A 20,154-nucleotide genomic window follows, 5' to 3' on the forward strand; every position below is an offset into this window, starting at 1 on the left:
CAGTCAAAGGGGGGTTGTTCTCTGGTGGGCAGGAGTGGGGGTCACAAGGTGCTCAGTGTGGGAGCTTTTTGAGCCAGGAAAAGGAATTTCACAAGATAATATAATCGCTTAAGGCAAGGACCGGTCATTTTCACTTCTTTTGTGGTAGAATGTCATCAGTTAAGTTGGGACAGGGCATTTGCACTTCTTTTATGATTCTTCAGTTACTTCAGGTCATCTGGGCATATAAGTGCAAGTCACAGGGGATGCGATTCCTTGGCTTGGGCTCAGAAGCATGACATTGCCCTCTTCCCTACCTTTTCCCTCCTGTGCAGTTCTCTCACAAAGTGAATGGCCTCAGCCACAGCTTCTCTGCAGCTGCATCAGACTGTGGCGACAGGAGTGGTGGCTCCTGCAGGGCCTGCTGTCCCCACTGAGTCCAGTCTTGCTTGCCGCTGGAACCTGGTCACCATTTTGCACCGAAAGTATGTAATTCTATGGAATGAAAGCCAACATGCTGGGAATGGAGGTGTCTTTATCACGGTGCTCTGCATATTTTAATCTTGGGTGGAAAGTATGGAAAAGTATGTGATACCTGTGGTTTGATGTCAGAAGGACGTTGTGAACTTGACGTGGACTGAGGATGTTCAGGTGCAACAGGCACCCTGGCTTCATTAAATGAGACTTCCCCATCTCCCTGTCAGGCATGCACAGGTGTATGGCCACATCTTATGTGTTATCCTTATCTAGAGTGCGCCTTGTCGTCACGTTTAAAGTTACATGATGATATTCTGCCTCATAGAGTAGGTCCCAAACCGCATTCAACACAGAAATGTACTAGTGCTATTCTACATCGAAAGTGCTTTCATATACCAAGTGGGAGAGCAGTCCTAAAATCTGGGCTGGAATCACAGAAGGAAGACTTGGGGAAGCAATAGATTCCCTAATCCAAAGCTGGTTTTTGATGAACCTAGAAACAGGACCAAGAGAAGTGAATTTGCCTAAGGCCCTGACAGTGTCTCACGGTAGCATTTGAACCTAGCAGTTTCTTGACCTATTTCTTTAAATGATTAGTCATGCTTCCTCTGATTCCTATATAAACGTATTCCTCATTCATTCTTTTGTTTCAGTGAATTATTGCGGTGCTACCACGTAGCAGTATTTGAGTCAAAATGTGGCAGTGTTTATCCCTTTCCAAGGTTTTTAGTTGTACAGTTTGTCAAAGTTGTGCTAACAGTTTCTTGTTGGTTGCAAGGTGTCCTTTCAGAAGCCAATTGTGTGGTGTATTTATATTGCTTGTTGGAGGTAGTTTGGTTAGAACCTACTTTGAGTGGCTGGCGTGGGCCTGGGGGACAATAACAGCTGCCTGCTTCATGGGCAGAGATGAAGTAATTGCTTCCTGGGAAGTACCATCCTCCTGGCCACACTCTCCAGCCCATTTCCTTTGTGGTGGTTTCCTTGCATCTGCATGGTTCTGACTTCATGTGAGTCTCTTATTTTAGCATATGACTTCAGGCTGTGGGGAAGAATGGCCATTTTAGCACAGAGATGCACACAAAGGAACAACTGGCTAAATGTGAGTGAAGACATTCTTGGGGGGGGATTCATTTCTTTTATTCTGTAACAGGCAATCTGGGAAACATTCTGGACATGTGGCCTGTGGCCTGCACTGTCACAGCTCCTCCCTGCAGGATCGCAGATGTTTGGAGATTGTAGTGATACCTGTTATCATTGAGAATGCCATTCTCACAGGCTCTAATAAGTCAGGATTTATTCAGTGTGAATTTGTTAAAGACAACTGTATTTCTAGCCAAATCCATGGGAGATGTTTCTCCTGGCAGTGTTGCTGGGGGTATTCCCGTGGCTTAGTCTTAGGGGAGCACACGCCTTTGAATACTGCTGAAGCTGTGAGTACCCAAAGCGCACCGGAGTACTTTTGCCATACGGGGTGTTAGTCACTGATACACGTCTCAGTCAGACCTGATGGATTCTTGACCCCTTCCTTTCTTAATTTTTTAATTTTTATTTTTTATTTTTGTTTTTTAAGAGCACAACCCCTCAGGTGGCCACCATGAATCTCTGGTGTTTTCAGTTGGCTGCAGCCTATTTGCTATCTCTGGTTCAAACATATTCGAAGTCTGATGATGCTTCCCTCTGTTGTTCTTCTGCTGTGTGACCTCCACGCATGCAGGGTTCAAGACTGTCAGAGCTGGGAGCCACCTTCACAACTCCCAGGGTTTCCAGAACCTCCTTTATCTAGCCCTGGGGATGGAAGAGATGTCATCAGAGACGGAGGCTTATTAGGTTTACATGCCATTGATAACGAATGAGGAGGTTTTCTTTTATATAAGGGGAGCTTCTTATAATGTGCTTTAGTAGGGTAAAGAAGCTTTTGAGGTTTGCTTTCTCTGGAAAGATAATTTGTGATCCTGCTGTTGCTTTCAACAAAAATATCATTTGCATACCAGTGCATGTTGTATTACTGAGCACTGGCTGACAAACGGTTCTTAACTCGTCATTCACTCCACCACTGTTTTTTGAATGGCATATGTGTGCCAGCTGTAGTAGGAACTTGCTAGACTCTAGAACTAACCCTTATGAAATAGGGGTCCTGGCGGAAGCAAATGCATATAACTATAAACGTTTGAGGGGATATCAGAGGGGGTGCCTATAGGTGCAAACTTCGTTCATTCATTGTCCCATCTAGGAGGTTTTGTGTCTTAGCAGCGTGTTCCATAGCAACACATCCCTCTATCAAAATATTCATCGTATTATTTTGAAATTCTGTGCTTAGATGTGTGTTTTTCGGACTAAGTTTAGAACTGGTTAAGGACAGGCTATGGGGTACGTATTATATATATCTACACATACACATATATTTATATATATATATACATTACCATTGTAAATATAGTATATATTTATATATATACACTCATATATATATTTCTCCCTCTCTATATATACATACACACCACACACATACACACACACACTTCTACTGCCAAGCACAGAAAGTCAAAACTCGGCAAGGGTTCTTTTAGTGTTCATGAAAAAATAGATGTGTTAGTTGAGAGTGTCCTTAAGTTGCCAGGGGAAAGACAGGATGGATTCACAAAGGGAGATAATGTTTTTTTTTTTTTCTTTGTTTAACTCTTGAATTCGAAATAATTCAGACTTATGGAAAAGTTGCAAAAATAGTACAGACAATTCCCATATACTCTTCCCTCAGATTCCCCAAACATTTCACCCCATTTGTACTTTCCCTCTCTGTGGATATAATTTTTTTTTTTTCTGAAATGTTTGAGAGAGGAAGGTAGAATGCAGGGCAGGGTGAAAGGTGGAAGGAGAGACGTGGGTTGGGAAGCTTTTTTTTTTTTTTTTTTTTTTTTTTTAACCTTCTAAGATGGAGTTTCGCTCTTGTCACCCAGGCTGGAGTGCAATGGCACAATCTCGGCTCACTCTAACCTCTGCCTTCTGAGTTCAAGTGATTCTCCTGCTTCAGTCTCCCGGATAGCTGGGATTACAGGCGCCCACCACCATGCTCGGCTAATTTTTTATATTTTTAGTAGAGGGGTTTCACCATGTTGGTCAGGCTGGTCTTGAACTCCTGACCTCTGATGATTCACCTGCCTTGGCCTACCAAAGTGCTGGGATTACAGGCGTGAGCCACTGTGCCTGGCGATTGGGAGGCTTTTGCCGTAACCCAGAGCGCTATGATGAGGGCTGGACCTGGTTGGAAATGATGAGGAAGGTGAGAAGTGGTTAGGTCTGGCACATATTTTGAAAGGAGAGTTTAAATGGGTTGGATGACAAGAGAGAGAAAAAGAAGTATTAAGGATGATGTCAAGGATTTTGGCCTGAGTAACTGGAAGACTAGAGATGCTGTTATTGGGATCGGGAAGACTATGGGAGGAGTGGGTTATAGTAGGGGGAATCAAAAGTGTGTTTTCCGCATGCTAAATTTGAGGTCCAAAAAGGGATGTCAAGTAGTGTTGGCTGGGCGCCGTGGCTCACGCCTGTAATTCCAGCACTTTGGGAGGCTGAGGCGGGCAGATCACCTGAGGTCAAGAGTTCGAGACTAGCCTGATAATTATTAAAATCGATGATTGATGTTTGCTAATTAATCATATTATTGCTTCTAATACTGCAGGGGGTTCACACCTACCTGTGATGTTGTTCCTAATATCTAGGGACAGAGAGCATGATTTTAGTTTTAATACCACAGTAGGTATACACTCACCCTGTGACACTGATCCTAATATTGAGAGGGGTAGAATATGACATGACTCCCAACATAGCAATGAATGAACAGCCACCCGGTGATATTGCTCCTGATATTCATGGAAGAAGCGTATGATATTACTCTCAATATCCCAGGGAGGGTACAGCTCTTCTGTGATATGGTTCCTAGTATCTGGAGGGGGAGAGGATGATAATAATTCCAGTATCGCAGGCTGTGTTCACCCACCCTGTGATATTGTTATTAATATCCTGGGAGAGGAAGATATGATTCCCCATAGAGCAGGAGGCGTACACCCAGCCTGGGATATTGTTCCTAATATCCATGGAGAGGAGAGGCTGATGTTACTCCCAATATGGCAGGGGGTGTACATCCACCCTGTGATATTCTTCTTAATATTCCAAGGCTGAGAGGTTGATATTACTCCTAGTATCTCAGACACCGTACACCCCCGTGTGATACTCTTCCTGATATCTGGAAGGGGAGAAGATGGTATTAATCCCCATATCGCAGGAGGTGAACACGTACTCTGTGATATCTTTCTTAGTATGCAGGGAGAGAGAGGATAATATTATTCCCAATATTGCAGAAGATGTACACGTCCCCCCGTGATATTGTCCTTAATATTCCAAGGCACAGAAGACGATGTTACTCCCAATATCGCAGAAAGTGTACACCACACAGTGATGTTGTTCCCATGATCCAGGAGGGAAGAGGACGATATGACTTTCAACCCTTGCACCCTGCAATGCTCTCATCCTGCAACACCGACACCAGCTCAACCTGACATGGGACCAGAGGTGCTGGCTGGGGGTGTTCATTGCTTCTCTGTTCTCCCTTGCCAGACTCAGTAGAGGAAGCTGAGACCGAGCAGCCGCAGGAACAAGGTAGGTTTTGCCCGTGGCTCAGGCTTCTCTGGTTATGAGCTGGGCTTTGGAGTAATGGCAGGGGAGGGGACAGAGGTGAGTACGGTGGGCATTGGATGCGGCTGTCACCCCTCTGTGGTGTGGGCCGGGGACTTGAGGGACATCGCCTGAGGTGGGCCTGAACCTCCCGTCTACTCTGACACTGGAGGCCGTGAGGTCCCACATTTCTTCCAATGAACATGCTGACCCCCGCCTGGTCCCCAACCGAGATGGGGCATCCTTTCCACTGCTGGGACCCACATGTAGCTGTGGGTTCCTTTTTCATGACCTGGAGAAGCTGCAGTTCACCCTGTGCTCTGCCTCAGAGATGGGAGGCCACACTGCCCTCAGCGGGTAGCAGAATTCAGAGCCTTAGGTTGCAGGGGCCTCAACTGAGGTCCCTGAAGGGTCTTCTCCTTCCTGAGGGGAGCCAGGGGGGAAGGGAAGGCTGTTGTAGGTTTGCCTCAGGGAGGGGGTGGTTCCACCCTCTGCCAAAGTCACTGGAGCAAAGGCACGTGGCTCTCCAGCTGCCCCGGAGGCCAGGGTAGTGGCTGGGAGGGGCTGTGTGCCTCTGCTGGGTGGGGGCGATTTCTTAGCTAATCTAGTGTAGTCAAGTCAGACATTTGCCTCTAAATCATATTTATTTATTTTTTTAATTCTAAGGCTTTACAGATGAATAAGGAGGCAGTTTGTATTGAACATATTTTTTGCATGTGAGCTTGAAACAGAGGGTCGGTTTAAATCTAGGTTTTTCCCTTCCCAGTAATGCCTCCTTTCATCCCAGGTTTTCCAACAGGAAATGCGCTTGTTTGCTCACCTCTGGGAGGGGGCTTTGGCTAGGAATCCACCAAAGCCAGCAGACACCAGTGGGCTGCTGGAGCACTCTGGCCTTTGTTAACCCTTTAGGAACCGTGGGCTTCAGGTTTTCAGACCATCCACGGTGAAGGTGGCCACAGGGGCCTGGAAGCTTTCCCATCCTTCCTGCAGGGATGGTCCGTTTCCCTGCACGGAGCTGGGCACATGGGTACAACACCCCTGTCCTGTGCCGTCGGTGGCTTTACCAATTTTGCATAGCAGCTTTTGAGCTGATCCATAGCTCTGATTGGCTGTTGAGGATTTCATGGATTCCTGTACCCCACCGGGGGGCCCAATATGCTGACAGAAGTTACATTTGTAGTTGTGGTGCTGCATATTCATGGGTCCAGTTAGAAGGCTTTGATTCTTTCTAAAGGGAAAGGCATCTCTGAGGGGTCACTGTTCTGACACAGTCTCCTAAAACCTTGCTGTCAGGTGGGCGACAAAACAGGACAGGAGGGTGATTTTGTAGGAGAGTCGGGCCACGGGCCTGCGAGTTCTCTCTGTCCCCGTAGTGCCGGAGTTCGTACGTGCTCCAGGCCCCGAGTTTGCGTTGCACATAATTCTTAAGGGCTCATGGCAAGCTGCGCCGGGGACACAGAGGGCAGGGATGGGGGGACCCTGCCCCCAGTGGACCAAGGACTCACTGCCGGACTCTAATATGTCTAGGTGTTTTTGTGACTTGCAGAAATACCTCCATCTTGTCTGGGCCTGGATCCACAGGAGACCCTGTCGAAGGTGAAGAATGTTCTGGAACAATGCAAGACCTGCCCAGGCTGCCCCCTGGAGCCAGCGTCCTGGGGTCTCTGTGCGGCATCCAGCAACGTGAGCTTGCAGGACCCCGAGGACCCCTCCTTCTTCTTGGAAGCTGAGGACGACTGGGAGGACCCAGAGGCCCTGAGCTCACTGCTGCTGTTCCTGAACGCCCCCGGGTACAAGGCCAGCTTCTGTGGCCTGTACGACGTGGCACTGCCATGGCTGAGCGGCATGTTCTGCAGCTTTAGCGACGAGGAGGAGCTGACTGAGTGCCTGGCACATGCCCGAGGGGCGGCCAAGAAAGCTGGCCTCTTCATGACCAGAGTCCGTGCCATCGTGGACTGCCTGGTGGCCCTGGCCTGGCTTCACGTGCTTCATGGACAGAGCCTGGTGACCCTGAACATCCTGCAGTCTGTCCAGGATGCAGTGGTGGCCAGAGAGGACCAGAGGGTGTAATGGCCAACATGCTGGCCGTGGCTGTGAAGAGGACAGGCCGGACGAGGCAGGCAGCTGAGGGCTACTACTGCGCCTTATGAGCGGCTTGGGACCTGGGCCATTGGAGGAACCAGGCAGTGGTGCTGGCCAATTTTGGGACCCTGTGCCTGCATGCAAGTGCCAGCAGGCTGGCCCAGCACTACCTCCTGGGGACCATGCGGCTGTTCTCGAGGCTGCCCTGCAGGGAGTGTGGCCGAGACTTCACCCACGTACTCCTGCAGCTGGGCCACCTCTGCACCCGCCAGGGCCCAGCCCAGCAGGGCAAGGGCTACTATGAGTGGGCCCTTCTGGTCACCGTAGAAATAGGCCATGTGGAGAGTGAGTGCCCTAGTTCCTCCTGTGAGCCTTCTGGGGCCACTCGGGTCAGGGCTCACCTGGGGTTTATGATTCAGAAACAAGTGGTGGTTTTTCTACCATCGAAAGTGCTGAGCCATGTCCAGCAGCAGATGTTGGCAAGCGCCCTGGAGACAGGCGGTTCCCATGCAGGGCCAGGCCCTCTGTGGCCTACTGAGGCAGCCAGCTCTTCCTGGTTTGCCCAGGGACCATCCTGCCTTGGGCACTGAAAGTCCTGCATGCTGGGAATTCCTAGACATAACCCTGGGATCAAGGCAGGCTCGGCTGCGCTGGGACTTCGGGCCCCACCATGAGCCAGGCCCTGAACACCAGTTCTTGTGCCCGTGTTATCTGCTTGGTATGTTGGCAGCCTGCGCACCTGTCATCCCACTTCACAGAGGACACGGGGGCGGGTGATTGCCCAAAGCCGCAGAGCAGTTCATGCAAAAGCAGCTCGTTGTGCAGTGTGCCAGGCCCCACCCACAAATGGGGCTTGTGGGGTCCTCGGGTGGCAGAGACTGAGCGTGGGAATGTGAGCTTCAGGCCACAGAAGCCACAAAAGGGTGAGTGGTGTGATGGCGGGGCAGCACTTGGCCCTGGGTTAGGGAAGCCTCTTTAGTCTAGAACCAGAGGGTTGAGAGCATTTAGTCAAGTAATAGTTGGTGGAGGAGAGGCTGGTGGTGTAGCCTGTGTGAAGGCCTAGGGGTGAGAGAGTGGGGGTGAGTGAGCGGGAATGAGTGGGGTGTGATGGGGTGAGTGAGCGGGAGAGTGAGCGGGGTGAGTGGGGTGTGAGTGGGGGTGAGTGAGCGGGAGTGTGAGCGGGGTGAGTGGGGTGTGACTGGGGGTGAGTGAGCGGGAGTGGTAGCGGGGATGAGTGGGGTGTGAGCGGGGGTGAGTGAGCGGGAGTGGTAGCGGGGATGAGTGGGGTGTGATGGGGTGAGTGAGCGGGAGTGGTAGCGGGGTTGAGTGGGGTGTGAGCAGGGATGAGTGGGGTGTGAGCGGGGATGAGTGAATAGGGGTGAGTGAGCGGGAGTGGTAGCGGGGATGAGTGGGGTGTGATGGGGTGAGTGAGCGGGAGAGTGAGCGGGGATGAGTGGGGTGTGATGGGGTGAGTGAGCGGGAGTGTGAGTGGGGTGTGAGTGGGGGTGAGTGAGCGGGAGTGGGAGCGGGGATGAGTGGGGTGTGATGGGGTGAGTGAGCGGGAGTGGTAGCGGGGTTGAGTGGGGTGTGAGCGGGGATGAGTGGGGTGTGAGCGGGGATGAGTGAATAGGGGTGAGTGAGCGGGAGTGGTAGCGGGGATGAGTGGGGTGTGATGGGGTGAGTGAGCGGGAGAGTGAGGGGGGATGAGTGGGGTGTGATGGGGTGAGTGAGCGGGGGTGTGAGTGGGGGTGAGTGAGTGGGAGGGGTAGCGGGGATGAGTGGGGTGTGAGTGGGGGTGAGTGAGCGGGAGTGGTAGCGGGGTTGAGTGGGAGTGGGAGCGGGGATGAGTGGGAGTGTGAGCGGGGATGAGTGGGGTGGGAGCGGGGATGAGTGAACAGGGCTTATGCAGGGAGGTGCAGAGTTGGGAGGGGGTGGGTTGGGTGCTGGATGGTGAGAAGCTCTTCTGGAGCGCTAAGCAGGGCCTGGGGCCTCAGGCTGTGGCTTGGCCTTTTCCCCAAGAGCACTGGGGAGCCATGGAGTGCTATCGAACAGTCACTGCAGACGGAGCAGTGAACGGACAGTAGGTGTGCAGGGCTGTCCGAAATCTAGGCCACAGAGAATAGATGAGGAAGTTGAGTCCAGGGAAATGGCTGAGACAAGGGATACTGTTGTGGGTCCCCTCTGTCTTGCAGCGCTTTGTCATGGCATAGTGAGACCACTCAGAGGTGCCTCCTGTGACCTGGACCAGAGCCCCAGGGGCTGTGACCAAACCTGCCCATTTCCAGCACAGGCCTGGCACCCACTCCTGGCCCTAGGAGGGATAAGATTTTGGAAAGGACCGTGTGAAGGGGCCCCGGTCCCACACATCTGCCCAAGGAGGGTTGGGGGGTTCAGACCCAGGCTTCTTCCCCAGGGACATTCTCTTACTGGAAGGAGACCTTCCAGGAACCCAGTGCCCCAGCTCCCACTGCAGCCTCCAGTGGCTCTTGGCACAATAGCCTGTGGTACCTCCTCCTACGAGGCCCTCCCCGGGGTGCTGGGGGATTCAGACTTGGAAATGCAGGCCAGGGAACGGGGATCATGCTTCCCTGTCTCCCCACCCTGCGCTGAACGATCGAGGAGACCAAGGGCGGGGCTGATACCCCACATGCTTCCTTGGGGTCATTTTTGAGTCACTTTCGGTAGTTTGTGTCCTTCTAAGAATTTGGCTGTTGTGTCTAGATGGTCTGGTTTGTTGGTGTACAATTGTTCGTAGTGTTTTCGTGGAATCCTTTTATTTCTGTCAGGTCGGCAATAATGTTTCCTTTTCATTTCTGATTTTAGAAACTTGGGTTTGTAATTTTTTATTTCTTCATTTTTATTAGAGATGGGGTCTCATCATGTTCCCCCGGGCTGGTCTTGAATGCTGGCCTCACGATCCTTCCACCTCAGCCTCACAAAGTGCTGGGATGACAGGCGTCAGCCATGGTGCTCAGTCTCTGATTTTAGTCATTTGTGTCCCGTCTTTCTTTCCTCGGTCAGTCTAGTGAACAATTTGTCAATTGTGTTATTTTCAAAAAACCCACCTTCGGTTCTGTTATCTCTTTTGTTTTTCCATTCTCTGTATTTTTACTTTCCATTTCCACTCTCACGTTTATTATTTTCTTCCTTTTATTCACTTTGGGTTTAGTTCTTTTTCTAGTTTCTCAAGGTGGAAGGTTAGGTTTTTGATTTGAGATTTTTCTTCTTTCTTTGAATGTAGACATTTACAGTTATAAATTTCCCTTTCAGCACTGCCTTAGCTGCATCTTGGAATTTTTGATACGTTGTGCTATTTTTATTTTTAAAGACAGAGTTTTGCTCTATTGCCCAGGCTGGGGTGCAGTGGTGCAATCTTGGCCCACTGCAACTTCTACTCAGGTTAGAGCCATTCTTATGCCTCAGCCTCCCGAGTAGCTGGAATTACAGATGTGCACCACTCCACCCGGCTAATTTTTGTATTTTTTTTAAATATAGAGACGGGATTTCACCATGTTTCCCAGGCTGATCTCAAACTCCGGGACTCAAGCGATGCTCCTGCCTCGGCCTCCCACAGTGCTGGGATGAGAGGCGTGAGCCACCGCACTGGCCGGGGCTGTGCGTTTGTTTGCATTCTTCTCAAATTAGTTTTTGGTTTCCCTGCTGGTCTCTTTGACTCACTGGTTGTTTAGGAGTGTGTAGTTTTCACATATTTTTTGAATTTCCCACATTTCCTTCACTGTCGATTTCCAGTTTTGTGCCAGTACAGCTGAAGAACACCTCTGCTTTGGTCTCAGTCCTTCTCCATTCACTGAGGCTCGTTTTGTGGCCTGGCACATGGTCTGTCATGGGGAATGTCCCATGGGTGCTCGAGAGGACTGTGTATTCGGCTGTTGTTGGGTGGCGTGTGTGACAGATGTCCATTCGGCGTACCTGGTTTCCTATGTTAATCTCCGGAATGTTTCTGACACTAGAAAATCAGGCTTTGGGAGAGGCCAGTGAGCCTGTGGCTAGGGAGCCTGGTTGCATGAGAGAAGCATGTGTGGGAACGCCAGGGGCCAGCTTTGAATCCCATTCCCCCAACATGATGCCATGTGTGGCAGACGTGATGCTTGGCTTTGCTCTCTCAGGGTTCCATCTGTGACAGGGGCCACTTGTGCCCCTGGCCTCATCAGCTCAGGCTGAAGGCAGCCCTGATCCTGGCCAGAGGGTCTTTGTGAAGCAGAAATAGATGGCCTGGTGCAGGTGCCAAGCCCCTGCTGTTCACTCTGTGTCCATCCACAACCTCGGCCCTGGGAGTTGTAAAGAAGGCCGGCCTGTACCATGAGCATCTGCACCAAGATGTGCCCATGTCACAGTGTGCTTGGCGTCTGCCCTGGCACAGGTGCATGGCCTGTCTGCGCTCAGGCGCCCCGCCTATGGGGCCCAGGCTCACAGAGGTGTGAAGGAGGCAAGCAGGGGCCTCTGAGCCCAGCCAGCCTCGCTTCGATGCTGGGAGACTAACGTCTTCCATTTTGTCTTCTGCCCAGACCAGCTGCGGGCCGTCCAGTGGCTGTGCTACTTCTACAGCGCCGTCATGCCCAGCGAGGCCCAGTATGTCATCTACCACGATCTCCAGCTCTCCCTGGCCCGCAAGGTGGCCGACAAGGTGCTGGAGGGGCAGCTCCTGGAGACCATCAGTCAGCTCTACCTGTCCCTGGGCACGGAGCGGTAAGGGCTGGCTTTGTAGTGGTGGAGGTGGGGGCGGGCAGGGAGAAGGGCACAGGGAAGCTGGCCCAGGGCCCAGCAGCCCCTCTCCTTTTGATCATTTGGTGCTTTGGCATCAGATGCTTTGAGCTGGCCGGCCTGGGGTCATCCCAGGGCTGCTGCTGGCCCATGAGTCCCAGCTTGAGCCTCCCTTGTTGGGGCAAAGGTCACCTCAACCCCAGCAGAGGCAGTAGGTGCACCCTGGGCTGTTCTTCCTACTATGGTGGCTTTTGTCATCTTACCTGTGCCTGCCCCGAATCTTCACTCCTGGGCTTCGTCTGTCCCCTTAAATGTGACCACAGCAGCCACCTGTGGCTTCTCTCCCACAGAAGACAGAGCCAGTTGTGTCACCTGCTTCCCTGGGGCAGGGTTTCAAGGTCTCACATCCCATATTTGGCCTAGTCAGCTTCCCCCAAGCATCCTGACCTGGTGGGGTAACCATGGCCCTGGCCACCCCACCCATAGGGCCCAGTGACATTGCTGCAGTCCCAGCCCCTTGAGTGTTGGACTTACTGAGAGAGCAGAGAAGGAGCCAGATTCCATAGGGACCTGGGAGACTGACTGTAGTCTTGGCCTCAAGTTCACAGAAGGAAAATGGGACAGTGTGCTAGAGCCATGCTTCTCAAAGTGTAGTCCCTGGACCAGTAGAGCAGCATCCATGTCACCTAGGAGTTTGTGGCAAGTGGGAGTTCTAGGGCCTGCCCCAGGCCTGTGGAGCCAGAAGCTCTGGGGGCAGGGCCAGCAAGCTATAAGGACAGGCCTCCGGGTGACTGTGATGCCTGCACACCTTGAGAACCATCGACCTAGATAGCCTCTGAACACTAACGGCTCCTGGTGCGTCTGGAGAAGACACAGGCCATGACTGGGAGGCAGGGGAGATGGACTAGCACACTCCTCCTGCCACAGGGCAGCATGATGCTTGATTCCCTCAGAAGGATGTCCTTCATCTTTTCCATGCCGTGTGTGTTCACTCTGGCCATCCCAGCAGCCTGGGAAGGGCAGAACACTGCACACACAAGAGGGCCGTTCCCAGTCCCCACATGCCAGATTCATCTGTCACCAGACCCACGGGAGGAGGCAGACTGGTTCCAGGAGGATGAGAGCCCTTGTTCTGACACCTGTGTCTGATTCCAGTGATTCCAGGGCCTACAAATCCTCTCTGGACTACAGCAAACGAAGTCTGGGGATTTTCATTGACCTCCAGAGGAAAGAGGAGGCACATGCCTGGCTGCAAGCAGGGAAGATCTATTACCTCCTGCGGCAGAGCGAGCTGGTGGACCTGTACATCCAGGTGAGTGGCAAGGGATGCAGGAGGACTCCTGTGCTGTTCACTCTCTGTCCATCCACCCATCCATTCACCCTTCCATCATCTATTTACCTGTTCATCCTTCCATCCATCCATCCATCATCCATCCGTCTGTCCTTTCATCCATCCATCATTCATCCATCCTTTTATCATCCATCTATTCACCCGTCTATCCATCCATTCACCTGTCCATCCACCCATCCGTTCATCCTTCCATCACCTATTTACCTGTTCATTCTTCTATCCATCCATCATCCATCCATCCATCATGCATCCACTCGCTTGCTCATCCTTCCATCCATCCATCCATTCACCTGTTCATCCATCCATCCCTTTATCATCCATTGATTCAGCCACCATCCGTCCATCTGTTCGTCCGTTCATCCTTCCATCATCCATCCATTCACCTGTTCATCCATCCATCATCCATCCACCTACCAATTGATCTTTCCATTCATCCGTCCTCTCACCCATCCATCCATTCACCGTTCGTCCATCCACCCACCCACCAATCTACCTATTAATGCATCCCTCCATTCATCTATCTGTCCATTTGTTTATCCATACATTCGTCTGTCCACCATCTATCCATCCACATGTACATACATCATCTACCCTCCACCCATCCATACATTATCTACCCACCCATACATACACACATCATTCCACCCACCCACCCATCCATCCATTCATCCATCCATCCATCCAAGCATTCATCTATCCACACACCCTTCCATCCATCCATGTGTCTTCATCTCCTCATCCATTCATCCATCCATCCACTCATTCCTAAGCCACTGCTGAGCACCTGTTGTGTGCCTTTTCCCTCCCTCCAACTGGTTCCCTCACATCCTCCTCCGGTGGCCAGCATCTTCTCCCTGAGGGCAGAGGCGCGGCCCCTCACAGTGCACAGCACTTGCTGGTATACAGCACATCCTCAAATAATGTGACCACTCAGTTAACACACAGAAGAACTTGCTCCAAGCGACACGTGGCACATCTCCTTACAAAATGAATCTATCATAGTGGCTGTTTTCAGAGGCTTTCCGAAACACTGTGTGATCTGGTACAAATTGTGAAGCCCAGGAGCCTGGTGAAGCTTTCATTATTGAGCACCTGCTGTATACCTCCTTGAGCTGAGGAGAGGGATCAAGAGCTCATGGCCAAGAGGGGACCAGGCCCACCCACAAACACTGAAACACTGCTGATGTGGCAGGGATGTGACAACGCAGAAAGGAGACAGGGGCTGGGCTCCCAGCAATCTAGGGGCCACGGAGACTGGTTTGAGTGCAGGGGGAGTGGGCTAGGGCTACCCCTGGTGGTAGGATTCACAGGTGTCGGGCTCCTGGGCTGCAGCTGCTCAGTCACCTCCTGGCACTCAGGTGCATCAGTTCATTGTCCTCATGCCAGTGGTGGGGGCAGCCTCCATGCACAGGGTCTGAAAAATGCTCAGGTGTACCTGTAGTGTGTGGGAGAAAAGAGGCTGGCAAAGGTGCGCGTAGCCACGTTGCTAGGTGTGGGTCTGGAGCGAACTTCTGTCTCCTTTCAGGTGGCACAGAATGTGGACGTGCACACAGGCGACCCCAACCTGGGGCTGGAGCTGTTGGAGGCAGTTGGAGACATCTTCTTCAATGGGCCCTGGGAGCAGGAGGAAGGCATGCCCTTCTACCGAGTGAGCTGGCCTGTGGGCTGATGTGGGTGGGCCTCAGTGGGGCACCTGGTGGTCTGAGGCATATGACCATGCCGCTGCCCGGGAAAAACGCTCGGAGCCTGGACGTGACAATTGCTCTACCCTTGTACCTGATGACCTCAAGCAACCATGAGTGGGAAGTCCTGTCCCCATCTTCCAGATGAGGAAACTGAGGCTCAGAGAGGCACAGGGACATGTCAAAGGACACACAGCATATCAGTGGGAGGCCCAGGTCTGCATGTACCCCGAAGTGGGACGACTTCTCCTTTCCTCTGAGCTCACAGTGTGGCTCAGCCCTGGGCACAGATCAGTGTGGTGTTTCTAGAGCAGAGAGGAGGTTGGCTCCCCCCAGTCAGACCCCCAGTGCTCAGGTGGGAGAGGCTGGTTTGAGGCTGTCGGGAGTAGCTGGATGGGCCTCAGGTGACTCTTCAGCCCCCAACTTGGGTGTCTGAACTATGTGTTATCCCACAGCACAGAGCTGTGTCGAGGTGCAGGAGTAGCTGGGGTGTGGGAAGCTCCAAGCACATGTTTGAGCTCTGACGAGGACGCTGCGCAAGGTGGGTGCTGTGGGAAACCTGACCCCACCTGCCTGTGTGGTAGGACCAGGCCCTGCCCCTGGCAGTGACTACGGACAACCGCAGGGTGGAGCCGCAGCTACAGCTGTGCAGCAAGCTGGTGGCACTCCTGGTCACAATGGAGAAGCCACAGGAGAGCTTGGAGGTTGCCCACATGGTCCTAGCACTCAGCATCACTCTGGGTACGTCCCCTGAGCCCCCACCCTGCCAGGACCCACACTTTGCCAGAGCCCAGCCTCTGGGTCTGCAGGCCAGGAGCTGAAACAGCTGCTGCATTTTCCTGGTCTCCTGTCCAGGCAGGCAGATCTGCCCAACTGGCTTCCCCGTCCGGCTGTGGGGCACAGCCCGAGGTCTCTCACGCAGTGCAGAGCTCCCTGCCTGCCTGATTTCTGCTTCCTCTGCCTGTTCCCGCTGCTGACCACAAGGGCCGCCCAGTGTGCCCTCTGCCTTCCAGACATGCCAGGCATCTCGTTGGTCCCTGTATGTGCCAGGCTGAGTGGCACATTCCCTTTGTCTTGTGCCTTTCCCACCGTCATCAACCACACGGCTCTCTGGCTGATAAAATCCCAGTTCCCCTTCCAGCAGTCTGCCCCTTAAGGCCGGGCATCCCCTGGTGCTGTGCCAGGGTCGTCTGTCCCCCTCCAGAGACAGGGAACCCTAGGCAGGCCACATGTGCCAGTGCCTTGTGTCCTGTGGACCAGTACACAGTAGGTGTGCAGCTGACTTCCCAAGGTAGGGGGATCTGATCGTGACACACCCAGGAGGAGTCAGATGTCACATCTGTGGGTTGCCTGGAGCTGGGGTACCCAGGAGCACCTGAACTGCATGGGCTCCCCTGGTTAAAACCAGTGAGCAAAGGCAGGTGGCTATGTGTAGACACAGAGCTGGGCCATCCAGGTCCGACTTTGCCAAAGCCTCACAGTAGACAGGGGCAGGCCTTATTAATTCTGCTTTCCAGACGGGAAAGTGAGTCTGGGAACCCAGAAGGGAATGGCCAGAGCTGTCCAGGTGACCACAGGTGCCTGGAGGCAAGCCACGAGTGCTGCCTGGGGTCTGTATACCTGCTCCTGAGGGGCCTGTGCCCTGCCTGCCCCAGGGAGCCACGTCCTCACACCTGCCCCTTTGGCCTGCACCCCAGGGGACCGGCTGAATGAGCGCGTGGCCTGCCACCGGCTGGGCCATGACAAGCTGGCGGAGCACTTCTACCTCAAGACCCTGTAGCTCTGCAACTTGCCACTGGGGTTCGACGAGGAGACCCTCTACTACGTGAAGGTGTACCTGATGCTCCGTGACATCATCTTCTATGACCTGAAGGTGGGAGGGAGGGGCAGGGCTCGGGGTGTTCCCAGTCCCCTTGGAGTGGGATCTCCACCCAGACCCGAGGCCTGGGTTCCAGCCTTCCTTAGAAATGGCCCAGTGGCCGCCCTGGAGCTCTATGCCCGGCTGGAGGAGCCAGCAAGGTTAGCAGATACAATTCAGCTCCCAAGATGGCCAGGCCCCACCCTCAGGAACTCAGTCTCAGCCGGGGAGGCTGACACATGAGTGGGCAATGGTGGCCTCTGGGTTAAGAAGGAGGATTGTAGTCAGGGAGGCCCTCCTGGAGGAGGTGACATCAAAGCTGAGTCTTGACAGTCAAGTGTCAAGGTGCATTTAACAAAGAAAATAGGGTCGGGAGAAGGACATTTCGAAGGACAGCATCATCCTCACATTGAATCCACGTTGCAAGATCCAACCCAAATCCTGGCACCTCCTCTAGGAAGCCTGCGCAGGGTGCCAGCCTGCACGGAGCAACTCCTTCCTGGAGTCCCGAGACACCTTGAATCTTCACATCACCCAGGAAGGGTGGGGTGGGACCAGTATCTTACCATTGGGTTCACAAACAGGGAAACCCCAGCTCAGGGCAGGTGCAGTGGGGCGGGGCCCCAGCCAGCCAGGCTGAGGCCTTGCTGGGTCGGGTGTGTCTGGAGGGGACGTGCTGTGCTCTGTCTGCCCCAGCCTTGCAGGGCTGGAGAGCTGGGACTGGCAGACTCAGACCTGGGGTGTCTCTACCCCTCTGCCCAGCAGGCACCGCCCTTCCTTAGCATCACACCGGCACCGCGTCAGTACTCGTTATGGGCTGAGGGGCCCGGGCACTCCAGTCCAGGGGCCGAGATCTTGGAGGCCTTAGAACAACTTGAGGAGCGGGGCAGCCCTAAGACCCTGCCCTGTATCCCCCACTGCAGGCCTACGGAGGCCCGACATGCCTCAGCCCAGTGCTGGCGACACCTGGTGGTCAGATGTGGTCCCTGTGGCCTCCCAAGTCCCAGCCAGACATGGAGGTGCCAGGTGTCAGGCCCAGGGGGACGCTGCTCACTGCTCAGGGGCTTGCCTGGGACCCAGGGGGACGGGCCTCCCAGAAGAGGCCTTTCTCTCTCTTGGTCAAGCCTGCCGCCCACTCCGCCTGTCCAGGAGAAAGGAAAGCGCCAAGTAGTACCTGAGAGGCCAAAGTCCATGGTTGGGGTCGGGGGACAGTGGCCTCCTTCACCTCCTTCCCATGCACAGCCCTCTGGGCCTCATCGTGACTATGCTGTCAGCGCAGGCCAGCTTCCCACAGGGAGGCCCCCTTGGAATTCCCCAAGGGCGGCTGTCTTTCCAAGGCTACACCCTCCTCCTTGTATAGGAGGCTCTGGACCCAGGGCCCAGAGGAGTGGGAGAAAAAGCCGGGCTGGATGGGACCTGGAAGGTTGGCAGAGAAGCAGGGGTAAATGGGCATCTTTGCCAACTGCCTCTAAAATGGTGTCCCCTTTAGTCTACACATGAGAGTGAGCCCTGGAATAGGGTGGATTAGGTGTGTCCTGGCTCAGCCTGCCACTCAGTAGCTGCTGTACACACTACAGGCAGATGAAAATGCGCACAGGCACACACAGGTGCGCGCACACACACAGGGACACGTACGCACAGGCACATGTAGAGACATATGCTTTGGCTGGCTCCTTCCTGTTTAGTTGGGAAGTCCCCACCCCTTCAGGAAGCCTTTGCCTTTCACCCCTGGCTGAGTCTGGGACCTCCTGGGCTTCCCTCTGCCACAGCCCGGGCCACCCTGTGTGGTCAGTGTTCAATCCCGAGGCCCTCAGACTGGGAGCAAGGACATTAGGCTCAGCCACGCACCCAGCACAGAGTCCAGTGTTCGGCTGGGCCGGGTGCATTGGATGAGCAGTGGCGGTGACTTGGGGCCTTCTCACGCCCCTGCTCCGTGTGTGGGGTGGGACAGTGAGGGAATGGACTGCTGCATCTTGGACTTTGTCATTGGGAGCCATCTTGAGATGGTAAAGAGGGACAGGCCAGGCATGGGTCTCAGAGAGGTCCCTTAGGTGACCCCCATGTGGAGGAGGAGCCTGGGGAGAAGCCGGGTGGGGGATGGGAGGGTCAAGGAGGAGGTCTGGGAGATGGCATCCCATCCCAGCGATGGTGAGTTTGAGCCAAAGATGCATTGACAATGGGAGTGGATATCTGGGGAGTCACATTCTGTCAATATTTCAGGGAACATTGCCAAAGAGGACACCTTAGAGATGGTTTTCTACCTGGCCTGGCCCGTGGAGGGCCTGGAAATGGTCAGCATGGACAGGGGCCAGAGGGGAGCCTGGGTCACTCAACACTGTGCCCCTGCTGTGGCTTGGAGCCACGGGTCCTGCATGGAACTCTCAGAGCAGGCAGGATCTGCCCTGACCTCAGCCCATGGGGAAAGCAGCCACTGCCTGCAGAGAGGGTGGCACTGGGGCAGGAGGCTTGGGGTGAGTGGGGCGTAGGGACAGTCAGGAAGTCTTCCAGGGGTATCAGGGTCGTCCCCACCTCCTGCAGCTGAGACCACAGCAGTGTCACAGGCTTCGGGGTTCATGGGGTGAGCCAGCATTGGCTGGACATGTGGAATGACCTGGAGACAGGAATGGCCTCTGGGAAGATGGGCTCCGAGTCCCCCTTTTGCTGAGCATGGCCTGTCTCCTTCAGAACCCGTTTGATGCAGCCAGGTACTACCAGCTGGCACTGGCAGCCGCCGTGGACCTGGGCAACAAGAAGGCACAGCTGAAGATCTACACGCGGCTGGCCACCATCTCCCACAACTTCCTCCTGGACAGCGAGAAGTCGCTCTTCTTCTACCAGAGGGCCAGGACCTTTGCCACCGAGCTCAACGTCCACAGGGTCAACCTACCTCCTCTGCCACCCTGCGGGTGGGCCCCTTGGTTGACCCCAGCCACCCTCGCTGAGGACAGCATCCAAGGGAGTGGGTATTGTGCAAGGAGGATGGTCTCCTGCCTCTCCTGGTGTCTCCCGTGGCTCATTTTCTGGGAAATGGAGGAATGAAAGCAGGGTTCATATAGCAATAAATTTTTTTTTTGCAATAACATACCGAAGTCCCCAGGGCATCCTTCCCTGTGTGCTTCCTGGGCTGGGTCTAGGGGCCAGCTCCTTCCCTGGTGGCAGCCCTCTGATCTTGGGGATGAGAAGGACCCTGAGTCCAACAGACCTGGGCCAGGTCACCATGAACCTCGGTTTCCTCGGCGGCCAGAGGGGAGATGGTGGTGGAACTCCCTGGGCAGCTCCCTGTTCTCCCTGCTCAGAGCTTTTACTGCAGGTCTCGTGCTGCTCTTGCCTTTAAC

The 20,154-nt window shown here is 53.8% G+C and overlaps 1 pseudogene; it reads left to right on the top strand.

Moving 5' to 3' along the window:
* The first annotated feature begins 2,099 nt into the window (after positions 1–2,099).
* Positions 2,100–19,903, top strand: LOC140710955 (SH3 domain and tetratricopeptide repeat-containing protein 1-like; annotated as a pseudogene).
* Positions 19,904–20,154: the final 251 nt, after the last annotated feature.

Source organism: Chlorocebus sabaeus, unplaced genomic scaffold (genome assembly GCF_047675955.1).
Source record: "Chlorocebus sabaeus isolate Y175 unplaced genomic scaffold, mChlSab1.0.hap1 unalloc_scaffold_109, whole genome shotgun sequence".
Taxonomy (NCBI): Eukaryota; Metazoa; Chordata; class Mammalia; order Primates; family Cercopithecidae; genus Chlorocebus; species Chlorocebus sabaeus.